This window comes from Lonchura striata, chromosome 1, assembly GCF_046129695.1.
Source record: "Lonchura striata isolate bLonStr1 chromosome 1, bLonStr1.mat, whole genome shotgun sequence".
Classification (NCBI taxonomy): Eukaryota; Metazoa; Chordata; class Aves; order Passeriformes; family Estrildidae; genus Lonchura; species Lonchura striata.
In genome coordinates this window covers 125,752,660-125,772,407 of record NC_134603.1, presented here as the reverse complement: position 1 = coordinate 125,772,407, position 19,748 = coordinate 125,752,660, and positions in this window count along the sequence as shown.

Sequence of the window (19,748 nt, the reverse complement as noted above, 5' to 3'; positions counted from 1 at the left end):
GGTAACTAGTATTATGATTCAGTCTTTGCAGCTCTTACACCTTTAACAGTTGTAAAACCTGGCACTAGAGTACACACAGAAAATCTGAGCAAATTGTCTGAAAGTCCTTAAGGAATTTAAAATAAATGCTTAAATGAATCTTTCACTACTGGCATTCAACAAATGCCCAGATGTATTCATAGTGATGCGCCCAATTAAGTTTAGAAGAATTGCATGAGTTCAGTTTCAGCAGATTCCTATTGATTCTCCTAGTTAATAAACAGTTAAAGGATGAAGTGAGTTTTTAAAAAATATAAGTGCTTTAAAGGTGCTAGAGAGGAAAAGCATAGTACTAAGTGGTCATGTGGCTAGTGCCATTCATCTTGGTAGTGACTATCTGTCAAAAGTGGCAAGAGCCCTGTTAACAGCCATGACCTGTGCTGTAATGAAGGGAGAGTGCACAGCAAAGTGTCCATTATCAGGCAGTTGGGAGCAGTAAATTGGTGCAGTTTGCCTCAATCTTGCAGCAAGTTGAGATGTAAGATAGGTGGGGATCAGCAAGCAGCAATTTTATCCTATGATCATTTTTGTCAGATCGCATCAGAGTAGGAACTTACTCAGATTCATTATTTCAATTAAATAAGTTCCCTCATTAAGTGACCACTGCCATGAACATCATCTGCGGTGCTGTATTTATAATTGCATAAACACACCTGCTAATATTTGGACAGGGAGCAGTGATGGAGAAGCAGTAAGGTAAACGACACATTAAGATGATAGTCAGGTACAATCAAACAAATCTTGTACCCTCTCTACAGGGCTAACAGCTTGCAATAAAATAGGCAACCTCTGTTACCTATACACTAACCTAAGGTGCTTACATCCAATTCTAACCATGAAAATTCATTTCAGACTCTTTGCAAAACAGCAAAGCACTCAAGTAAAATTCCACCTTTGTTCAATCCCATGCAAATGAATTGATGCTATTAACACTTTCCTGGGGAATAAGCCCAAAACTCCAGGTGACAACCAATATCTGCTCTCGGATACATGGAGATGAAGAATTCTGAATGAACTCTTAAAATATCAGGCAGACTTAACCCTTAGGGACCCTCCAGGAAACTAAACAAGCAAACAGAAGACAAATGTACTTGTCACCACCACTCATTCACCACTTTGCATCAGCAAAAGCCTTTTAGATCAGCCCATCATTCAGGCACTGGATGTATTCCTTAATCACATGTTGTCCCTATTCCTACCCCATAACCTTAATGAGGAATACTAAAACTTCTGTAGTTCTGTAATTCCTGTAATTCTGTCAACCACTTAATTTCATGTTTCTGTCAAATTCTTCCCCTATTGTGAGAGACTTGTGCTTTCCCTGCCAGCTCCCAGCCACACAGGTAGTTTGGATGGTGGGCAGAGAGGTAAAGCTCATGTCCAAACAGCATTATATTGCAAATGGTCACAGCTTTACTCTGTTCCCCAAAGACCCCACACCAGCACCATCCACATGTGGGCCAGTGTTATAAAACTGAATAGCAAATGTGGGTTTTTTCTTTCCATATCTGTATTAAATCAACAGATGGATACATTTTTCTTTCTCTTAGTCTATGTCAGCAGTGCAACATCCAACTCTAAAGGAAGGACTCAGCTTCTGTTACATGTTAATAGAGACCCACAGCAAAAAAAAAAGCTTTCACAACCTTTAAGAAGTTGCATTTTTATCTTGCCTACCTCAGCAGATTTTTAAATTGGATAAGGGACCAGGGAAAATGTGCCTTGACTCTCCTTTTGTTGACAGTTTTATATTTTTCATTTCAATGCCAGAGGAAGATTTCAGAGATGAAAAGAAGTGGAATATTTTGGCCCTTTGAAGTCCTCACCATCAAGTGAACTGTGAAGACCAGCTTCAAGGATGGGCAAGCTGCAGCCACCTGAGCTGGTAAATGCAGGGATGAGTTTGAGTAATGGCAACAAATAGAGATGATGGCAATAAATTAAAAATGTGCTGCTGAGATAAAGTAGAGGTTGAGGAACATTGTAGAATGTGGATCTCTCCTGTAGCCCTGAAATGTGCTTCCCAGCTCTCCCTTGAACTCAGGGCACAAGTTAAAAAGACTGCTGATAGCCCTAAAACAAATAGGGGATATGTAGTAATCAATTCAGAAGAGGCTTAATAATATTAACAGTTCTCTGGATATTTTGATAGATTTCAGTATACCTGTTAGAAACATGGCCTGTTTATCCATTTTTGACCTTTACCTCAAGTTAAGGAAAAGAATACTAAAAAAAGAACAAAAAACCCTAACAAAACAAGGAGGGTCAGTGACAGTGCTAAACTACTCCAGGGGACAATACAGGTTCAATCAGATAACAATATGAAAAAAATAGACTGAAATGCAGATCTAATCTGTCCAAATGTAGGGTGAAAAATAATTTCCTCTCACATATTAGCACAAGCCTAACTATGCACTGAACTCATGTTGATGCTGGGATCCAAACCTGCAGGCATGCTGAACTTTCTTCTTTATTTTTACCTTTCTGCAAAGCTGTAAGCATTTCTCACACAACTTCCATGTGCTACCCAAGCAATAACCAGGATTTTTATGTTATAAGTATTGGGGTTGTATAAGGCCTGCAGAAGAGGAGTTTTTGCTTGTCAAGTGGGGCTGGTCGTTCTCACAGGTCACAGTGTACTACCAGAAACACGGAGCTGGAGACACAATGGAGAATCACAAGTGATGAGATCACCACTGTTCACATAGCAAGTAAAAATTCATTTTGGAGGGGCTGGAACCATCTGTTACTACCTGTATAATGGCACTTCTTACAACTTGGCAGCAAAAACCAGGCTGTAAAGAGGGAATAGAACTGCAACTTTCTCCCTGTGTTTTTTCAGGGTGGTGGGAAGTGAAGGGAAATAAAATTGTCCACATTAGTTGATACACAGGCAAAACTGTAATTTTGGAGGGAGGGGGATTGTTTACCTTAAAAGCTGTGTAAATCAGCTTGAAACTGAATTAAACAGGTGGCTGACCACCTGTACATAATTATTAACTATGCTTACAAAATAATTTATGTGAAAATACTGTCAAATCCTGATAACATCACATCTGCTACTACTGTACTATTCTGCAGAATGTTTGTATTTATTATTTCTTTGAAAAAAACAGTTAGGTGTTGCTGACCTTTCTTCCCTGTTTTTATTTTTTGAGGTAAAGTATTTGTACCAGAAAGTTTAATATTCTTTCTACTATTATAAATTTTGAAGTATCATATTTGTGCATATTTAGCATTTGAACAAAAATTATGTGAATTTAAGTATTGAAAAGTACCTGAATTAGTCTGATAAATCATTACATTTTTAACACTAAAATTGTTATTGAACATTTTACTACATATAAGGTATTTAAAATTGCTGCTCTGCTTATATTTAGGCATGCTGGAGTTTTCTTTACCTTTGAGAAGATTATTAACAACATGCTTTGGTCTTTATTCAAATTTTAATTTTTGCAAGTAGAATCATATTCTTGCCAGACACTATTTTTTAGCAAGGAGTACCTTCAGTTCTGGTAATTTACAATGTCAGAAGCAAAATCAGAATGTGACTGCATGGCATGTGTTCTCATTGAAGGAAGTCAAATCTGCATGTGAAAGTCCAGTGTTAACTCAGCACTGGTGAATTTTGGCTGATGCCATCACCACACCACTCATCCATCCAACCACTCAAGTGAAAGACTATGAAAGAGCTCCAGAGACCATGCACGTCTACAAAGGAGAAGGTGAAATTTGTATCAGTTTATTATATATAGATATATATAGAGAGAGAGAGCTGAAGACAAATGATTTAGGACTTGCTTCATGAGCTTTTCATCCAGTCCTCTTTTGAAAAGACTTCAGTTCCCTCAATGGCCATTCCCAGCTTATTGTCCAGTTGTACCCAACCTCCATCACAGTGAGAGAATTCAAGTTTGGTGACTTTCTTACATTGAACATTTCAGTTGCTGCACAATTGGAGGTACCGTAAAATGTTTGGGAATGGCAAATCAGATTCAATGGATTAGAAAAAATACTAACCATACATTTTTTAAAAGCATTTAATATTATTCCATTTATATCACAGCAGCATGTTCAATTCATTGTACCTTTACATGTCTGAAGGAAATCAGTCCAGGAGTTTTCAAATTCTTCATTAGTTATCTTAAATTCAAACCCTGAAGGTACGTACAAAACTGCTTTTTGCTTACTTCATGTCTTCATTTTAATAAGAAAAAAAATCTCCAATTGCAACCACATTTCTTTTCCTAGAAAAGTATAAAAGAGAGTAATAATGTTCTTCCACTATACCAAAAAGAATTATGTATTTTTCCTAAATTATTCCTAGTAACTAATATTAGAATGCCAACAGACAGATTCTCATCTGCCTGTACCCCTAGAAAGACCTCTCAAGGCAATGACAAAAGGAAATTTAAGGCTTCTGAGAATGCTGCTTGTAAACTCTAGGTTATCAGAACAGGCCCAGGATTCCCCTTGACACCAGCATCCACAAAAAGAGGACCCATATGCACCACTTCACCAGGAACTTCTCACAGAGTTGCCCGCTTGCCACTGTGCCTCTCCTGTTATCCACAGCTCCTGTTTCTGTGTCGCTGGTTCTCTGCATTCACAGTAGAACAAATAGCATAACTATCAGTTAGGAGAGCTTCAAACACCAATTGCAGTGGCAACATTTCTAGTACGATTAAAATTCTAGCCTAACTCACATTTGATTTGGGGAGTCACTACTTCTTAACAGGATAAATGGAAGAATCCATTGAAAAAATACATAACATGTATTTTCTGTCTCCAGCTGAGTCTATATAGTCAGTTGGCCTCTGGACCCTTGGATTTTATATCTATCCCATCACTTTCCAAGCTATAATTCACTCCTTGTCTTTCAGCACTATGCTAACATGAACAGGCTTTTTTTTACCACACAAAATCCTCTGACAAATACATTTGATGACTCATAATTGTTCTGCTTTGTTTCTTGCAGGGATGCCAAGAGCATTATGTCCGTTGCACAGGAGTTGACTGAATTTATTAACACTTACCATTATTATTAACCATATCCTTCCATAAAAAATAAAAATCACCACCACCATTGTAAGGGATTTCTTTTTTATAAAAATATAGAACAGATGTAAATCTAAAATAAACCACTCAAATATGTGTTCAGAAAAGATTAGAGTGGGAGGTCTATCACCCTTAGTAAAAGCCCGGTTTGAACCCCATGTTTGCCCAAAATCACAGCTCTGCCCCTTCTTTTTTTGGATGCCTCCACATGTTCAAATTTTGGAGGAATATTCCCTGAGCATGGACTGCAGGTTAAGTCTCTTCTGAGGTAATTTCTTTCTGTTACACAAAAGGTAGAAAAGGTCCTGCTACCCTAGCACTGTTGTTGTTTCTAATTCATACACATTGCATGAATTTTGCTCTTCCCATATTTGAGGAAGAGGTTAATATCTGCAGCACCCTTATCACACTTATGCCCTGTTCTCCCATTGAGACCCCCCTTTTCTCTTGAAACTAGCATGCCAAATCATTAATGGGCTGCAAGGCAAAAAGTACAGCAAAAAATGGGCTGGTTGTATAGCAGCTCTGCTTGGATTGAAAAGTATTCCTTTCATTTAAATCTCCCCAACTCTAGTACAATGTCTTTTATTAAAAAAAGGTTCTTTTAATTTCCTCTGTTTCTGTGTGGTTATTGCCCCATTTGATGTCAGACGTCATGCCAACAGGGAATATTGGCAATTCTGCTTTTAGGTAATACAGACATGTCTTTATTGATATATAAAGAAGTATTTGTAGTGCTTGTTTTGGCAATGTAACTAATAACAAACACTCAAAAGCTGCAATAATTTGAAGCAGGAGAGAGCCCAGGACACAGAGGTAGGAATCACTTTCTTCCACTTTGCAAAGCTGTCTGTATGTACAACTGTGTGTGCTCTGGGAGGCATTCATCTCACCATTTCTGTCCTGGCCATGATCTGCAGAAACATAAATAAAATCAGAGTTTACTTCAGATTTTGACCAGGATTCCCTTTTTTAAACAGTTTTGTTACCTCTGTTTGTATTTTGATTTTTTAAAAAGAATCTGGGATCATCCCCATCCACATTTTGTGTTCGCCATAAGGGCTGGTGCAGAGAAGACAAACACACTGGTATAGCTGCTTCATGCATGATCCTTTTCCCAGCTGTCTTTGGTTCTGAATCAAAGTACACAGTGATTCAAATACAAATACAAATAATACAATACAAATATGAAGACCTAGGGTTTTTGTTCTGGTTCCTAGTGATTTTTTTCCAGACACCACCAGGTCCCCAAAGTAGTACATTGTGTAGTAACCTCAGCTGGTATTGGGACAAATATTTCTCTCACAAGCTAAGATTCATCTCATCTGACTGTAGATGTCTCAGAGACAGATGCTGAAGTCTACACCAATTGTTCCTGGTTTCCTCTAAAGCTAAAGAGGAGCAGTGTTCACAGAAGGGATTTATTTCACACACATTTTAAATATTTTCATTAAGGTGGAGCAAATCCCCATTGGAATCACTTTTTATTTCTGCTTAACTGTAGAAAGGGCCAAGGGTGACAAGGGCAGACTTAGATACCTGGCTTTGGAGATGCCAAAGAGAGAAAAATAAATCCCCAATCCAGACTCATAGTCCTAAAGATTACAGAGAAATTCTAGGAAACTGCTGAATGATGGAAAGTTGGAGGCAAGACACAAATCAGTCTATCATGCTTCAGTCATCTTCATGAGCCTTGGAGGTCTTATGAAGAATTTATTTGGAAATATATTAAAAGAGAGGTCTAGAATGAAGACTGGTATGAACAGCCAGTAGTATCTGACAGCTAGGGGAATTACTGTGCCTTTCACTGGATACTTTCCGGTAATTGCTCATTTTAAATCGGAGCAATTTCTTGATAACACACATAAAGATTATTTTTCTAAAATGACCTCTTTAGCTAATGACTTAGATGAGACATTTGTTTGCATTTGCTGCACTCATTTTCTTTCATATTCAGTGACTAAGTTCCTGCTGCCAGCATGTGAGTTCCTATGTGCATATCCCTAACAAAGAGATTTGGCAACAGATGCAGTTTTGATCAGATTTTTTCAATTCTGCCTTTAGCATACAGTCACTCAATATTTAAAATTAGGCAATGAATGATGTTAAAATATAACAGCACTTTTTTTCTGGACCTTCATATATAAAAATTTTGGGACCATCTGCCTCACAAGCTTCTTGAATCAAAGACATTCATCTTTACGTTTTTTGTTACTAAGTTCCGGTGAGCACTGGATTTATGAAATCAGTGAGAAACTGAAAATGTTACAATATATTGGTTAGGACAGACATGAAATCCTTGAATCTGTGACGCTTTATATTTTGATCAAGTTCTGCATTTATAAAAATATTTTTTATTTCATTTTTCTGTATGGAATAGTTCTTGGTGTTGTATGGTGAAGCTGACAGACTGGAGAACAACATTGCCATAACATGGTTTGCTTCTGGTAGTCTTACCAGGGTCACTCAGTTAGTTATTCTACATTTTGTGCCTGTTATTCCTGATTTGGATTCAGCTGCCTAAGGCAACACTGACTAACAAGGAGATGGTCCTGAGGATCTTTCCCATTACTCTATACTTTATTTACAATAAATGGCTATATGCATGCTGAATATATCCACTTCATACCACCTTCAGTCACCCTAAACAGGAGGTTATTGCCACACACTCCTTTGATGTGAATATTAGACTTCAGCTAATGCCACTTGAATCCACCAGCATTGCCAACAAGACATAACTTCAAAGAAAATAGTTGATGCAGACATCATACCTCCCTTTACAAATGCTTCCTTTGCATACTCAAACCAATGTTATTTTCTACATGGTCTTTTAAGCAGAAGTTCTGTCCTTTGTGTGCTAAGTAGGATTGATTCTTGCAACCACATTTGCTCTGAGGAGAGACATCTCATTTGTGCTCTCCTTCTTCCTTTGTAATAAACAGGACAACAAATTAGCACTATGGATTTCTCACCTATATTTTTTAGCATCTTTAACATGGGAATATAAACAAACAGGCAGTGATCACCCATGTATTTTATATGGGAAAGAATACTTGTCCAGCTAAATACTGGCTACAGGGGATATTGTCCTGAAAAAGTTACTCTGTTTTGTGAAAAATCATTGGTTTGTGACAGTGTAGTCACAAATCATTTGACCTTATGCTTTAACTATTTGAAAGACTAGCAATAGGAAGGTGCTCATTAATGCATTAAATATCTAAGAGTCTGCTTTGTTGTCTCATAATTTCGCCTCATAGAAGGTTTTAATTGTATTAGGGATATCAAGGTCCCATATTTTCAGAAGATGAGTTTTTAAAACATTTCTTAGGAGGCTGGCTTCAGCCTTCCCATTTTGAACACCAAGCTCACAGATAGGTCTTTTTCGGGCTTTTGGTTAAAAGATGCATGATTTTAGAGTATGGGGGGAAGGTCTGCCCTATGCAAGTATGTGTGGTGCACAGATCCCCATGAAAGCACTGGCCAGGCTATCTCAAGCCTAGAAGGCTGTTTGTGCAGACCTGTGCTTGGAGTCAGTGAGCTCTGTTGTAGGCAGGTTTTAGTAAATCAAGTGATTGAGCACAGACAAGTCAAGCAGTTAATTGTTACATTGAGAATAACTCTGCTGCCTACTCGACTTATGCCAGAGACAAAAACAAACCAAGTTGGCTGATGCTTCTGAGAAAGACATCAAAGATGTGCTTCATCCTTGCAGCCTCCCTCTCTCCTGCCATGCTTCCTTCCTCCAGAAGCAGCAGCAGCAGCAGTTTCCCATTATTCAGAGCTCTCCTCTTCCCAGGCCAGGAGCAGTCTGGCTCCCAGCCCCTGGCAGCCCCTGTGCTGATGAAATGATCTGAGCCAGCCTTTCCAGAGTGACTATCTCCACACAGCGTTACTCTGAGCCATGTGCATGGCACACATCTGTCTGGAAGAAACTTTACTGTGCAATGTAGAGAAGTGCCCTCAAAGACACAAAGAGTTAACACAGTGTAATTTTCCAAATAAAACTAAAGGCAGTACATCATTTTTTTTTTATAAGCTATGGCAGGCTGTGTGACACTATGTAATTTTTGAGGAATTTTATACTTTGTAAGAAAACAATAGCCTGTGTCTTTTTAAGACTGGTTTTTTTTTTCTGCCAAAAGCACCTGTTTGCTTTGTTCTGATTGCAGTATAAATATTGTGGAGAAGGCATTTAATGATGGCTATAAAGATTCTTTTATTTTACCTTGTGAAGGGACATTTCAGAAGTTTACCAGGCATATTAATCTCACTTGAATGAAAAATATTATGCACACTAGATTGCTGAAGTAGACCCTACAGGAATAAATGCAACAGTAAAACATTAGTGATAATTAAGACATGCAAAGTATCCCAAATCCTTCTATGGCCTGTTTGGTAAATCAGTAACAGTGTGGCAGAGATAGACAAAGGTAGGAACTCTTAATTCTACAAATAAGGGATGGTATGAACAGCTGAAGCTCCGGCTCTCCCTTGCTGGCTGGCTGCATGTGTTGAGAACCACAAGCAACACCACTGAGTCTGATACAGGAGAGACACCTGCCTTACAGACACTCAGGACAGGGTTCCCTCCAAAGAAATCCTGTATCTGCTTGGAAGTACAATCCCCCTTTGACCTCCCAGCTGGAATAATCTGCTTATGCTTCTGCACTTGCACAGTCACAGGTAAAATTTGTCCCAGTATGATTAAAAGACAAACCCAGGACTGAAATGCATGATGATTGGCCAAAACCAGCTTCTCTTCAGATTCTCTCTTGCAAATAGAACATAACTCAGTCCCTGCTGCTTAGGTCAGGAAAGTTAAAACAAATTACCTTTTTAGAAAGTCAGTTTTCCTTATTTGGTTTAAATAAGAAAAATGATCCCAGGTGTAGGGTCCCCTCTAGCAGTGAGAGGACTAGGAATAATGTCCCCCGATCCCAGGGACTAGGGCCTGATCATTGCTTTAGGCTAAATGCTGCAGCTTATTCTCTAACCATGGTTTCTCCACATGCTAGGAATGACTTATCTGCAGATTCACTGTGTGGCCACCTCCCCCTCTGAAGGACCACCACAGCCCTGTTGCTCTGTAGCCCTCAGACAATCTTCCTATGAGGGGACAACATCTTACTCCAGTTTATTTTCAGCTCAGCATCTCATTAATCATTCTAAATTTTTCTATCAAACTTATTTATTTTTTACAATACTGTCTCAAAAGCATACACCTATTTTCTGTCTTTGTGTAACTGATTTAAATGCTTACTTTTCTGAAGCATCCTACACCAATTTAGTGAAATTCTTGGCTACTGCATCTGCTAGTTATTGTTATTGCTACATTGTACTTAACTAGATTTTTAAGCTATTTTCTTATTGATGGCTATTTCAACCCATTCTTTCACATCTATAAAGGAGGCAGTCAATTGTGATAGTAGTAATGTAAGATAAATTTCATCTTTTTGAAGAACAAGATAAGAAAGCACATTGCAATATATGCTCAGATTTTGAAATTACAGAATATAAAAATTGAAGTCTCATGAACTTTAATATTACTAACAGAAAGTCTACTTGGTTTTTAATGTCATATTTTTCAAGGTGGTATTGAAAGGGCAGTAAGCAGAAGGCATAGCCAGTGCTAGACACTTGGGAGCAATGTGTAAGTGTACACAAAGATGCTTTGAAGGTTAAACAGAGATGTATGTTGCATGTGATTTAAAAAAAAAAATCTGAAGTAGATTTTGGTGGCACTGAGTCATGTCTATAGATCCCAGCGGGTACCTAATAGCATCTTTAAGCATCTAAAGACGTTTATCCAGCTATGATGGAGGAGTCCTGTTAAATGGCAACAGAGAACTTTCAAGCCCCTGCTCACCCTTTTCTGAGAGACACCAAAGGGCTGAACTAATAATGGAGAGTTTGAAATGACATAGAAAAAATGTAGGCATACAAAAAAGATGAGGAATTCATGCTTGTGTACATGTATGTATGTATATCAATGCCCAGACACATTTAGACCTAAATTTGGGGCAGTATTTAAGTTTGTATGAAACCAGAACAGGAATAGGAGGTGTTTTATCTGACTGCATGCTTGACTGCCAGAATTATTATAAATGAACCCTCAGGAGCACACAGCTGACAGGATGATCCATTTGCTACTTGCCATGTTATCTCTGCTAAGAGGTGTAAATGAATATGAAATTCACTTCTACATGACTCCTGAAAATGACAAAGAATTTCTTATCCAACCATGGAATAAGAAAGACGATCCAGAGTTACTAATGGTACTGATGTGCAATCTTGTCTGACATTCCTCCTACAAGTATTTATTAGTAATTTGCTGAAGAGAGGACATATGACTAACGGGGGTCAGTTAGTCATTGAGTTTGGCTGAATTTCGTATTTGGACTCTGTAAAAGGCTGATCTCTATCTTTGAAGCATTTAAATACAAAGTAATCACCAATGGCAACATAGAGGAAGAACCAGCTCTTGTTTATCACATTTATTTCCTTGTGTGCATAAGCACTGCTTCAGCCCAACCCCAAAATGATTAACTTGTTTTCAAAACTTCTTTCAAACTTGTGCTATAGTTTGTTTTTTTGGTGGGTTTTGTTTTTTTTTTTTTTGAGGAGGAGGAGGAGGGGAGGGGGTGGAAGACAGGGGGAATGATGAGTGATGTAGAAGTTTACCATCCATTTCCTTTTCCCCTTTTTTAATTTCATATTAATTATCAGAGAGAGAGAGAAAAAAAAGCACATTTACCTCTTGGTCTCCTAAAAGCACAAAGATTAAATAGATACTAAGCATTTTTCAAAAAAAAATCCTCTGAATAAATAGGATTTGGAACACTACACTATCTCTAAGCTTTCTCATCCACTGAGGTGACAACTATAGTGGTGGGAAAAGTAGAAAGACTACCAACAAGGACTTTAACTCAATTCCTGTTCTGGTTCTTTGCAGCAGCACAAAGAGGAGATGCAAGAAATTATTGTAATATGAATCAACTTAACTCATTCCTTCTTGGAGATAGTGCCTGTGAGCTGTACCCACCATGATGAGTGTGGGAGTAAGAGTGGCTACTTGGAGTGAAGCAGTTGGTGCAGAAGATGTGAAGATCTCCTTATTCATAATTTAGGGTTTTTCCCACCTCTAACACGCTCTAGTCTGATCCCATGGTCTGTGTGCTCTCTCCGAAGGCATTTGCTGTGGAGAGACTAGGAAGTAAAGGCTCACTTAATGAAGACAACGAGGAAATCTGCTGTAGAAGCACAAACCCCAGCTGAAGTGTTGATGTAACACACCTCAACTGCACAGCCTTGGAAAGTGCTCATGCTTATCACCCTAATTCAGAGACCTTTTATAGTGAGGGGCATTTGAAACACTAGGATATTTTCCTTTGTTGGTCTTGCATCCCTCAGGAGCTGAAACTTAAACATTGGCATTACATGTCTGAAGTCTCTTCTGAAGTGGATGTACAAAACCTTAAATGTTTTTCTGGTGTTGGTGTTGGTTTTATTTTTAGGATTTGGGTTGAGGTTTAAGTTTTTTGTGTTTTTCTAATGAGTTTCAGTGTAAATTAAGGCACGTTCTTCTAGGACAGAGGGCATGTTGAAGATGTTCAATGGGAATTATCATCTTCCATTACTTTTTGCATGGTACTTAAAAGGGTAGTTATTGTGGGCTCATAATGAATGTTGACTCACAGCACCCATCAAAAAATTTCAAGTTCTTTCAGATTATCTGCTTCCCTATTCTCAACTGGTTGCAGGAAGTCAGCAGGATCTATTCAGGTCCCCTCTAGATGGATGGATGAATTTATGCTGAATTTATGTTACACTTTGTGAGGAGAGGAGTTAACAGTGTTGAAGTGTAGAATGCAAGTTTTAGGTAGTCTTAAAGTGTTTAAGCAGCTTTCTAAATAATCTTAGAAGAATCTCCCGTTCCTATTGGAAAGAAGATTTCTAGAAAAAATGGGGAAAATTTAGGAATTGTGCTAGAATTTAATATACTTTTGTCACAGATGGGATCTCTGAGATACAGAGTAGCTAATGAGTAGCCTGATGTCATAAAGCAGCTGAGGGGATGGTTCTGGAAACCTGCTACCCTTATGCTCAGAATTGCTATTTTGTCTTCCTAAAGAGCCTGCTGGAGCTGCCTCTGCTCTGAGCAGGAGATTGGCACAGATGATCTTCAGAGAGCTCTTCCAACATCAACTACTTCATGATTCTCTCACAGTTCCACCATTTTTCTGTTTCATTCACCAGCTTTAAAGTTTTGAAAGAAAATGTGATAAAAGTCTAACAATACTTTATTTGGTGTTTTTTAAAGTTAAAAATACCATGCAACACTTCTCAGTGATACACTGAGGCTATAGCCTTAGGCTCTTGAAAGTCACACACAAAGAATTCATCTTCCTGTGGGTCCTCATAGAGCCCAGATTCAGTGCCCTATAGGAAATGTGTGTGCTTATGAACACACTTAAATGCTGCAGGGCCAAGACATCCTTCCTGATCTGCCAAGATCTGAGATCTGAGACCTGCCTCAACTGACATGGATGAAGAGACCAGATGTTAAAACAGGCAGGAGAAATAGAGGTTTGGCTTAAATATGTCACCATCCTGTACCCAGACCTCATGTGATAAGGTCAAAAGGAAGTGAGAAAGCTTTATGACTGCTAAAGGATATCCATGAGGCACAGACTGTAGTGTACATTCAGGTACTAGCTTGGTTTCTTCAAAGATTATATTTATTTTATATAGTATCTCTATTTTGATTCAGAGAGCAATCTATTTAAATTGTGCCTAGAAGGAAAGCATGCAAAAGGAATTTTTTTGGTCTACATTTTATTACTTCATAATCTGATTTAAATCTACTATGACTTATTAATATCTGTTACATCCTATATGTTACTGACAATTAGTACAATCTAATTGATGCAACTTCTCAATGATTTAAGAAACTTCTGAGTTACCATTTACATGATGAGGTAGCTCATGTTTTCTAGTCTGCATAATCTTTTTTTTTTTTTTTTAGTATTTTAATTATTATTACAATAAAAAAACTATACCTAGTTGAAAGAAAAATGAGTCCCTTCAACTAATAAAGAGAAACTGAATAAATCAGAAATTAAGCAAAAACTTGTGACAATGCTGTATTCATGTTCCTTCCTTTTAATTTGAAAGAATGCCCTTTTTGTGTTGATACTGAGGTTTACAACCAACATAATTAAATGTTTCATTAACATGAGACTAACCCACTATATAAACGCTACCTTAGTAGGAGGTTTTTGCAGGGTTAATCAGTTCTGTGGTATTCCTTCTAACTCTGTTTTTCCTTTTCATATCAGTTATTGCATGCTTTCACATATTTATCCATTACAGATTAAAAAGAGAAAATACAATTTTTGGATTGCATTGTCTAATTGTGTCTCAATTACACACAGGTTTTTTAATTGGCATCAGTACCTCTGCCATGTTTTTCAAAATATGTAGTCTAACTAATTCTTGTTGGAAAATAATTGCATCTTATTTTTCATAAGCAAGGAGCTAAAGGAGAAATACCTAATACCCCTCTACTGCTTTTTGCTATATCACTGCATAACAGTGGAAAACACATAGAGAAGGAGCGTCAGGATCACTGCTGTGTTCTTTGAATCTTTTTGAGACTGAAAAAATACTTTACATTTTTTCATGTAAGAGAACTTTGAGAGAAAGAAAATTAATTTTCTCACCAAAATAATAAGACAACACAAAAAAAAAATAGAAATTGCACCTGGAGCATTTGCAAGGCAATGACTAGATGGAACTCCATATGATGGAGCCACAAATGGCCCTTGGGAAGGTCAAACTGAGAGCTGAACTGCATGACTTGTGATCTACCTGTCCTTCCACATAAGAATCACTACAGAAATTCAAGACTAAATGAAATAACTGTACTAGTGTCTCAATCAAATGAGTTTTCAATGCTCTTGATCTTGGAATACTTAAGAGATAATGATCATTAGACATGGTAAAAAATGCCTATTACAACAGCAAGGCACTCAAACTTAATTTTCCTCTTAGGAGTTTGTTGCCTAAATAAATTCAGACAATGTAATCCAGCAAGATTATAAAGAATTGTAGTGTTTCTAGAAAACCAAGATCCCAAACTCTAGAAACAGAAAACACAGAGTGAAAGACACACTTGTTTATGTTAGGGAACTGCATTCAGGGCATGCTTGCACTTAACCTTTCTGAAATTCTCCCTAATGAGCATCTAAACACCTTTGGCTGCACTCTCTGAAGCAAGACATCACCCTACAGTGTGACAGATCTACAGCTCAAAAAGTTTTAAGTCAAATATTGTGGGTTTTTCTAAAATAAGATCCTATTCCCTCAGTCTTCTTGTGTTCAAAAATAAAATGTCTTTCATATTTTTTAATTTAAAAGAAGCAATCTCAAATCTCAGTATTCTCTAAATATCACATATTTGTCTTACTATTAATATAGTACAGAATATTTGGATTCTTCTTTTATTTAGTATATAACATTTTTACAAATAAGAATCATAGTTAACCATTGAAGAAGAGTAGACCACTATTCTAGCTCCAGTTTGCAGAGCAGTGAGTTAAAAAATAAAGCACAGCCTCAGTCTTAAATTTCATAGATATGCTGGCTTTGTGGAAGTCAATTAAAATTTTGTCATTGATTTCCAATGGTAAGAGTGTTCCACAATACATGTCTGGACTGTAAAAGTAATCAATACTATTTTGAGACATTTACTGGCTGAATCCTGTTTATTTTTAGTTCCCTTGATTCCTTCATGTAGACCAAGAGAAATTAATTCCAAGGTCTTTGCAGACTGATAGATTAATGAATATGATTAAGCTATCAGTCCACAAACTAGTGGCAACAGCCTAAATCATATGACATTACTTTTAGTTTTCAAACTTCCCTTTTATTATCAAGGTGGGGTTTAACATAGCCAAATGAAAAATTGACACACAAGTCAAGGAATATCAAAAAAAGATAAAACACATAACCCAAATACTTTGTTGATAATGATCTGATTTGGTGTAACCACATAGTGTACAGATATACTTTAGATAAAGCTGCCCTCTCCATCGTCTGAAAATGAGCAAAAGTGAGTAATTTTAAAAGAATTTTCAAGAAATTGTAGCAGAGATAATCAGCTTGCAAGCTGAGCCATTACTTGCCCAGTTTTTGCCTAGAATAATTTTCTCCAACAAAGTTAATCATGCCTGAAAATATTAGTTTAAGGGATGCATTGAAATAATGTAGCTGTATCTGTACTTTACTAAGTTGGTATGAAATGGAGCTTGTATTTTTACTTTACTGTGTTCTTATTTTCTGATTTACAATGTACTTTAAAAAAGCATAGCAATTTTACGCCTAGTTTCAATTAAAGGAGATTATTTAGTTCACAATATCTTTGCAGCAAGAAGGTTGGGTAAATTCACACACGGCATTTGATATGATATGATTGCTTAAGCTGCTGTATGTCAATATGGATATATGGATATATGAGATATAATTTTATAAAATTAAAAGGAAGGCATTTTTAAAATTTGGAGATATTCCTTTTATAGTTTTTCTTTTTAAGTTCTTGGAAAGCAGTTTGGGTCTTTTCATATTTTATAGAGTGAAAATGTGTTTATCAGTATTAAATGCAGTGCAATATACTCTACATAGTGACATACAGAATAGGCATGTGTGTATTGCATGTTAGATAATATCGTTTCATAATTCATCTACATGGTGTATACAATTTTCCTCAGAGAGAGAATATACCCGATGTGTTCATGAGATTCATGCACTCCTTCTGAGATGTTAAGGGAGTTACCTCATGAGACAGATCACACGCTCTTGTTTCTGTGCAAAAATTAGGTGGTACCTAATTAATGCTGAATTGCAGCGGAATTCCATGTGAGCACTTAAAACACAAGGCTACAGAATGAGTTAATTATGATCAGTGTTATTACAGTGAATACCAAATGAATTAATAATGCTGGCACACTTAAAATGAAGTGTTAGCCAGGACTGCGGCAGAACGCGTAAGGTTAAACAGTATGTGATGAAAGGCATTACGTGCTCAGCGGGAGGAAGCAAAGTCGGTCTCTGCAGCTCTACACTCCCAAGCACAGTGCCTGCCAGCATCACACACACTTCATATTTGTCCAAGTCAAATGCACACTTTCCTGCAGGGACAAGTGTTCAGCAATACTAGGCAGAGTTAAAATTTCCAGAGGGAAAAAACACATCCAGTAGCGAAGAAGCATTTTGTAGCAGCATTCTGAAGGTATCCTTCTCCTATAGACAAAATTTTTCTAGGTATATCTATAACATCTATAACATTAAAAGAGTTCACTTAAATGAAACTGAACACAGAATACCTGAATCTGTGTGTGCTGCTGTCTTGAGTTGTACTGTCACTTAGCAGACACTTTGTGCTCTATCTGGAATGAAACTGTGAAAAACCATGGCCTTACCATACCTAATAAATTATTGCTTTATAACCTTCTGAACATAATCTGCCTGGAAGTCATAATGAAATTTTTGTTTAGATATAATATATTGCAACAATTCATATCTACTATACATTTAAAAGGTGTGAAAGCATAAATTTATTTAATCAGATGTAATTATTTTTATGCCTAGTACTCAAAAATATGCAGAAATGAATTTATGGTAATTTGGCAGCCAGTGGGAATTGTGTTTATAAATGTTGAAACAGCTGTTGGCAAATGTAAGTGTTGAAGCAAGGAAAACAGCTTTTAACTTCCAGGCATCAGGTTTGCGCGAAAGGAATCCTCTCTCCTTGTGAGAGCTGGGCTCTGATTGACACACACTTCCAGCTGCTTCCCTCAATTCATCCCACACACATAGGCACAGAAAAGAGATAAGAACTTGCCCTCTAAACTCTGACTGGTTCTTCACTGGGTCTCCTACTGTCTGTAATTACAAGCACATGTTACACAGTGATTCTCGGGAGGGGGGTTACTATAGGAGGGATGGATAACATGAGGACCTACTGCACTTCTCTCTGCTTTAACTTTTAGCATCTTCCCTCTAGCTGGAAATGCCTGTACTGCCCCACCTTTACACATATGAGATCACATGCTTGAAGGTTTGTTAAAAAGAAACATGCAACTTCATAAAGCTGTGTCAGTGCTTAACTCCTGTGCTCTCCCAATTGCTTTCCCAATTTTAGTTCTTGGGTTTTATGCAGAAAGTCTACTTTATAGAAATACATTCATGCTACTAATTTTGTTCCGTATCTTTATTGCTTTATTTCTATGCATTCTAGATAGACTGGCTAAAATTACTTAGTTTCCTCTAACAAAATTGCCCTTCAGGTTTTAATCCTAAATGCAATTATTTTATTTGAAAATAAGTGAACAACAGAACTAAATGTGGTCAGTAAAGTCAACAGCACAAGGTAGGCTGGTGTCAGGAAAGTAACCTATTTATGAACTGGAAGAAATAACCTGTATGAACAGCAGTGGGGACTGACCTGTCAACACATATGATATTCAAAGTCATCATTTTTAAACAAACAGCAAGGGTAAAACACATCATTTCTGCATTACTGAGTAAGTACACTTTTGACTCAGTATGTTACAACTTTTCACATAGTTTCCAATTTTGAAGATGTAACTAAGAGGTGGCTGTGTACATCACAGCCTTAATCCTAGTATCTGACTTTATCAAATGATGGGGTTCTTTTTCAGTCCTGTACTCTATGTTATTGTGGAAATCAGTAGCATTTCCAATAAATTATAGATTGACCAGTACTAAAGGCTCTTTGAAAACCACACTGAGTCATCTCCTACTGAACCTTTTTAAGCTTCTATTAGGCTCCTTTGAAAACCATAGAGTGCCCTCTGTTGACCAAAATATATTTCTTTAAAATACTAAATATTTCATACAGAAGATGTGACACTTTCATCTTTTCTAAATGTTTCACTTAAAAAAATGCTAATTTTGCAAAAGTGAATGAATCCCCTTAATGACTGCTATTAGAATGCAGAAGTATAAAAACCCCCAAAACTACAATTGACTTCATTACTAAATATTTACACGGTAGTGATGATTGGAAAGATACATACCTGGCAACACTAGCTGAGAGCAATTTCCTTCCCTGTGTATGCACAGGTATGCACGTCTGTTCATTGGTGCCTACTGTCCTGAACATGCACCTTTCTATTAATACAATGAAAAGAAAATAGACTTAGTAGACAAATAAACACAGATGCTGCATGACAGAGCGCACAGTGAGCAACAGAAAATGTGTGGTAAATGGTGATTGCTTAATCACACCATGTTCTCCCAAAAAGCAAAACAGCTGAGTGCAGATTTCAGCTCACATATGACACAGAAAAATTGATGGCTTGGCTTGCTGGTGACTTTGAAATAAGTTCCAGCAAGCCTTGATAAAGCAGTAAATTTTATTGCAATTTCTGAGCAGGAATTCATAGGAGGATGAGAATAGTTCTGGGATTTTTCCCATCATTTTTCCTTTCTCGTCTGTCGGCTGAATGAAATCATTGTTATACTTAGGACAATTTCACATGTTAATTCATCGACGATGTCGACACTGAAAGTGATTGACTTGCATTAAAATATCTTCTAAAATAACATATAAAACAACATCTGATATA